We start from the raw sequence: 6,592 nt of genomic DNA, 5'->3' as shown, positions 1-6,592 counted from the left end.
TTTGTGGTTGAGATTAAATCATAGGCCATAGAATCTCAACTACAAAAATTTCATTAAAATCAAATCTAACGATTAAGAGGGGTCTCTATATTTTTTGTTTTAAAAATAGAATCCTTTCCCTTAAAGGCTTTCTATTTATACATACTAAAATCCAAGTGTTCTTCCATTTTCACCCCTGCTTCTTTTTTGTTATTTCAACTTTGCCCTATTGCATTGCTGTCAAATAAGTAACATTTTTGTGGGAAGGTGCTCTTCCATTTTCTTCCGTCGCTTTTCCCCTTCTCTTCCTCTCTATTTCTGTGCTTTTCTCCCTGCATCAATCCTTCGTGTTTCCCTGCTTCTCTTCGCCTCCTCCTCCGCCCAAGAGCCACTGGTCAATCTGGTTTCTCTGGCTTCTTCCGATGGCGGCCAAGATTTCGTCATTGAGGAGATGAATGATGGAGGTCAATTGGATCTTGAATACGATTTCTACAACGAGACTTGCCCAGAAACTGAGACCATTGTGAGGTCGACGATGACGCAGATTACACCCACCAGAAGAATGTCTCTGCTCAGGTACTGCGCCTCTTCTTCCATGACTGCTTCATTCAGGTATATCCCAAACCCCAAGATTCTTTTTTTCTTCATCTTTGTGGCTATTTCTCATATGGGTTTTGTTCTGATTGCTCTGCTTTTAATCTTGATGCTACTTTTGTTCATCTTTGCGGGTTTTTCTCAAATGGGGTTTCTTCCAAATTCTAATCTTGCTCTGGATTCTCTGACTTTCTTCATTTTTGTGTGGGTTTTTGTTTTGATTGTTCTGTATTTTCTGGTTTTAGTTTTGATTTCTTCTTCCCTGTGTTTTTTTCACAAATGTGTTTTTTTTTTCACAAACACCCCCCCTGCAGGTCCCATTCTTGGATATCCGAATATGCGCTCGAACTAACTCTCCGAGGCCGCTGATCTTGGATTCGCCACTACTATATTTCCTTACCTCGGATTCATTTCCGACGTTCTAATTCTACGGAATAAGCAGAACGTCGCTGATCGATAAAAGAATCCTCTTTCATCATATTCTCTCAGTAAAATATGTACATCTCTCATTTTCCTAGCAATTGCTATATTATTGTGTTAGTTTCTTCCCTGCTATAAGTATTTACATATGTGTGTGTGTGTGTATATATAATTATTATGTACATATGTATATCCCAATGTAGAGAAGTCTACATGCAACATAAAACTAAGCATTAAGTTGGGAACCAGTTCAGCAGACATACGGTTTTGTACTTTCATTTGGTCAATCTTCTCTTCTGTACTGTATCGTTGTTTTGAAAATTCATTAGGAGAACTACTTCGAGGTTTAATTCATTTTATGTTATCAGTTTTCTTAAGTGGAAGCAATAAGTATGTTTTATACGGCATATTTTAAATAATTACATAAAAAATTACTTTCTAAAGATTGATGTGAAAATTTATAAGCTGAATTAAATTTAAGAAACGCATGAATGAATTTAGCAAAGAATTGAAGTGTTATTTCATTTTTTAACGCTTTTAATTCATTCATGTTTATGTTTGAATCAGTAAAGCAACGTTGCTAATGGTGTACCTGTGACGATGCAACGTTGATATGCTTCTGTGTCAATTTGGCTTCAGTTATTTGGTAAGGGAACTTACTTTAATCTCCGAGTTTAATTCATTTTGTGTTTTCAGTTTTCTTAAGTGGAAGCAATAAGTATGTTTTATACAGCATATTTTAAATAATTATATAAAAAATTACTTTCTAAAGATTGATGTGAAAATTTATAAACTGGATTTAAATTTAAGAAACGCATGTATGAATTTAGCAAAGAAAACAAAAAATGAGAACTATTTTAAAAATTTTTAAATGTGTTCTAGGGTTTAGTAAGAAAAGTTGTTTCATGAGTTGTGTTTTGAGATTTACGTTTATGATGTGAATAGAAATATGAATGAAATGCACATAAATTATTTTTAATATTTTAAGAGATGATGCTTATTGTTTGGAGAAAATAACAGCATCATTCCTACATGTTAAGTTTATTTATTTTTTCAATTATTCTGGAGAAAATCTGAGGCCAAGTTCTTCGCTCTTCTCAGTTTCTGCTGTTGATCGGCTGTCATCATACTATGCAATGAACTCTTCTCCTTCAAATATATCATCTTCTGATTGTGTAATCTTCATGGTCTGTTTGGTCTATTCCATTTCCAATTGGATTCTCGCTGTTGGTTCTATGGTTGAAGTTGGAAAAACTCATATGTTGCTTTTACAGTTTGATTAACAGTTGTTAATTAGAATTGGCAAATTCTTTTAGTAAACAATTTTTTTACTCATATTTCTAACGTTGGAGGTTCATTCTGATTGGAGATGGAAATTAATGTTATCAAGAGTTTAAAATGTGATGTAAGACAGAAACTATTATGATTTTGTAGAGAAAATAAGCTTTTAAATGAAAGAGCTGTAAAAACAAAGTCAAGGTTAGGTTAGAGGGTTTAAGAGAGTAAAATTGGGATTATGAAGGGTTAGACAGGTATGGGTGGGATTGGTTGAAGGATTTGATGGAAACTAACTCTTAATTATAATGCCGTTAAAAAAAGTCAAGGATAAGTTGAAGGGTTTGAAAGAAACTAAAGTGGAATTAATTGGAACCGAACTATTCACTAGAAATCGATATATTTTTAGGTGTATTCGGAATACAAAGTAGTATAATAAGTGGTATATGTGGTTTATATTTTCTATACTTTTTCTTATATTATGCCTTGGTCTAATTACTTTCTCGAATTCGATCTGTTTTTGTAGAAACTTGGTTGCAAGGCAAGTTGAAAACGCACAAAAGTTTGATCGCGTCCTATAGAATTGCCAGAGAAGGTCATCTCCATTTCATGCAAATCAGACTTTTTTCTGCACACAAAAACACTAGGTAAACACGCTTTATCCTTATTTTGTTCATGATATAATTCTACTGTTTATAAATTTATTTCAATTTTTTTCCCCTTGCCTAGGATGCTTTCTTAATGACCAACATAGCAGAGGACAACTTTTAGTGTTGCAGGAAACAACATTTCTCATTAATGTTTTTAGATAGGAAGCAATTTGTGTTTTTTCGTATCCAAAGAACTTTGTAATATTTTTAATAGACGAAATAGGTTTCTCTTTTGAAATTTAAATTTGTTTCATTCATGATGAGGTTGTGTATAATTTGCATTGGCAATGTAACTCAGTTTTTGACTCAAACATTGTTTATGAAGATTGAAATTGCATAATCTTTCATATAGTTTTGAATCCCGCAACAACGCTCAGGTACAAATTCTAGTCCTATATACTAAAACTCAGTTTCAGGGGTACTGTTGATGACCAGTGGGTGGACTGTTTTGCCCCTCTGTTTTTCCTCCGTTTTCCTTTGCTGTTTCCTCATTTGTACAGTCAAATGGCTGTTTTGCCCATTTGATCCACGCGTCGATCATCGACCGACCCTATATTTTGAACATATCTTCTCGATTTTTCATTTTGTTTCCACTTCTCTCACAAATCTCTCTTCTGTTGCTCTCAAACTCACCCTGTCTCGCTCTTAGTTCTCTCAAGCTTGGTTGTGCTCCTCGACTCGCTTCCCAGAAGACCAAGTTCTCAAGGTTTGGAGTTTCCTCCTCCACCTTTTCCTTCATGCTCGACTTGGATTCGAACGAAAGAGCTCCTTCAGAAATCGATTTCCTCCCTCTCACTGATTATTTCTGTCTTTCATGCATACTAGTTTATTATTTTTATTAATTTTGGTTGTGTGATTAGTGATTTTTGTTCTTCATTTTACTAAGATTTTGAGGTTTTCTTTCTGTTGTTTTTAGGTTTTTCTGCTCTACTACTGTTGATTAAATTGCTTGCAATTATTTTGTAATTATGAAAATTAAACTGGGGGAAATTGGCCTTCTGTTCTGCAAAATCTTTAGAAATTGCATTTGCTTAAATTTTGGGAATTTCTTTTGGTCTATCTAGCAAATTTTTGTGGTTGAAGTTTGTGTTGGGAAGGGTAACACTTTCTAATTTTTATTTGTACTTGTGTGTGTTTGTCTTGAATTTTTGGGTTATTTTTGTGGATATTATTCAATGTATTAAAAGCGTGAGGCGTGGGCGAGGGGGGAAGCCTGGCCTAGGCGTAAGGCGTGAGGCGTGAGGCGTGAGGCGTGAGGCGAAGCCTCACGGGACCTAAATTTTTTAATATATACACTGAGCATACACATATATTATATTAAAAAGAGAAAGATTATTAATCAATAATCACCTGAGCACACACATATATTATAAATATATATATACACACATATATATACATATATTATATTATGTATGTATAAAATAGAGGATGAAAAGCATAATGAGCACACATATAACAATGCACGTAGACAGCACACACATCAATTATATAAAATCCTGCCCAAAATTTGGGTTTGGGAGTAAAAAAAAAAAAAAAAAAAAAAAAAAACCCACTGGGCGGCGCCTAGGCGGCTGAGGCGGTGCCTAGGCGGCTTCGGCGAAGCCTTTCGCCCACTCCAGCAAAACTGAGGCGTTTGTCATGGCGCCCAGCCTCAAGGGCGCCCTAGGCGCGCCCCGAGGCGAGTTCTTTAAAACACTGATATTATTATTATATTGAATGAGAAATTGTGGTTTTTCAATTTTTTGGTTTTGTAGGATTTAGCTAATAGGCAATCAGCTGTGAGGTAGGAGAGAAAAGTGAGGTATACGAATGAGCTGGAGAGAATGCTGCTGAAGCTTCAGACTGAGGCAACCACCCTCTCAGCACAGGTCACTCTTTTACAGGTATATACCCATTATTTATTGTTTTTGCTTCTTTGTTAATTGGAATCAAATTGTGGTTCCTCTTGGGTCTTCGTTGGAGCAGTGCAAATTGGTTTTCGGACCCCATATCACAGTTTTCAGCAACTCGGCTGGTAATTTTGGGGATAAACCCATTTGAAAAATTTAGTTGTTTTTGTTTTTGGTTATGTTTATTTGCCAAAGTAATGACTTTGGTTTCATGGTTGTGGATTCGTGAGTGTGACCATGGAGGTTCAAAAGCTAGGGAGCCTAAAGGGCAATTGGAATTAGTCATAAGAAATAGTAAGTTGTTGTTGTTGTTTTTCTTTTTATTTTTTTTATTTTTCTTTTTTATTACACCGAATTCCTTTTGAAAAGAGTAGGTTGGTTATATACAAGTTTTCCATACGAATTACAGAGCTTAGGTAGTATTGATGTGGGTATTTTTGCATTATGTTACAGGAGTGAAGAAACCCTAGAACAGCTGAGGAGATCCATAAGCATTTTGGTTGTAGGTGGGTTTGACATTCAATGTGGGTGAGTTTGGTTAATTTCTCTAGATTATTAAATGATTTAATATGTGTACCAGGCTACAGAGCACAGGAGAGTTCAAAGTGAGCTTTCAAGTGTTATTCAGAAGGTAAAGTAGAATATGCATTCTTTTCCTTCTTTTGCTTCCATGGCAGGTACGGAGTTTCTTTACAAATGCTTTAATCTGAAAATTATTTTTTTCAGAGCTCTGCAGATAACTTCACTGAATGATATGTGCAAACGATCACAAGAATACATTGCAAGCTTGCAACAGTACAGTAGTAAGCATCACGACGACTTTTTAACAGTTGACGAAAAATTTAAGTTCGTGGAGGAGGAAAAAGTTAATACGGTGGAGAATCTGAGCATGTTAAGGAGTCAACTTTCAGTCTCTAGAGCGAGCTTCTTATTTGGAATTGTTGCTAATTACATAAGGAATTTCTCTTATTATGTATCTATAAATCTTACTTTTGTGTTTTCCCGAGCAGGGCAAGGTTGCAACAGTGCAATAGAAAACTGCACAATGACTTCTTAAAGGTTGAGGAAGAATTTAAGTGCATGGAGAAGGAAAAAGTGAATATGGTGGTGAACCTGAGCATGTTACTTTCAGTCTCCAGAGTGAGCTTCTCATTTGAAATTGTTTCTAATGCATAAGGAATTTCTTTTATTATGTATCAATAAATCTGACTTCCATGTTCTCTTGAGTAGACATGTATTGAAAATTCTATACAGGGTGACACACTTCAACCCATTTCACATGTGATGTCAAAGCATAAGTAAAATACCGTAAAATAGGGTGAGAATCATACCATCAAAGGTAATCATCTATACCAAGATTTGCTAAGAATTATCATCGACACGAAAGCTCAGCACTAAAATCTGGAGGGGTGAAAAACAAAGGTGAGCGGGCCTAAAGGCAAAACTTTGTATAATCTTTTCAAAACCTAATAAACTCTCGCTGTAAAACAAGTATATTTTTCAAAATATATATAGTACGTATAGTCTAAGAATACTTACCGTAGTCTACAACATCTCAAGAATTCAATACGTCACAAAATGCGTAAATAACATATGACTGAGATCGTGTAATCTCGCATAAACATGTCATATCGAGTGCTCATTGATACATGTTGGCACATAAGTTCATGCAGAGATATTTTGACATGACTGAGATTGGGTGTAATGATGATTTACACTTAAGTGCTATAACCACGTGAAGATTGGCGTTATACGAATCACATGCGAGTCCTAATTACCTAT

The 6,592-nt window shown here is 35.2% G+C and overlaps 1 long non-coding RNA gene across 7 annotated transcripts; it reads left to right on the top strand.

Moving 5' to 3' along the window:
- The first annotated feature begins 240 nt into the window (after nt 1-240).
- Nucleotides 241-6,088, top strand: LOC126584902 (uncharacterized). Of its 7 annotated transcripts, none has more exons than XR_007610175.1 (10): nt 241-591; nt 888-1,070; nt 1,561-1,639; nt 2,795-2,915; nt 2,998-3,624; nt 4,676-5,104; nt 5,264-5,316; nt 5,391-5,441; nt 5,537-5,613; nt 5,821-6,088. It is a non-coding gene; the product is annotated as an uncharacterized LOC126584902 (long non-coding RNA). The 7 variants fall into 7 exon arrangements; XR_007610178.1 differs by lacking the exon at nt 2,998-3,624 and having other exon boundaries at nt 243-591; nt 4,676-4,804; nt 5,041-5,104; XR_007610180.1 differs by lacking the exon at nt 2,998-3,624 and adding an exon at nt 2,095-2,180 and having other exon boundaries at nt 243-591.
- The last annotated feature ends 504 nt before the right edge of the window (nt 6,089-6,592 follow it).

The sequence above is a fragment of the Malus sylvestris genome, chromosome 10 (assembly GCF_916048215.2).
Source record: "Malus sylvestris chromosome 10, drMalSylv7.2, whole genome shotgun sequence".
Lineage (NCBI taxonomy): Eukaryota > Viridiplantae > Streptophyta > Magnoliopsida > Rosales > Rosaceae > Malus > Malus sylvestris.
Note: the sequence above shows the minus strand (reverse complement) of the source record. Positions and strands in the feature narration are given on the sequence as shown.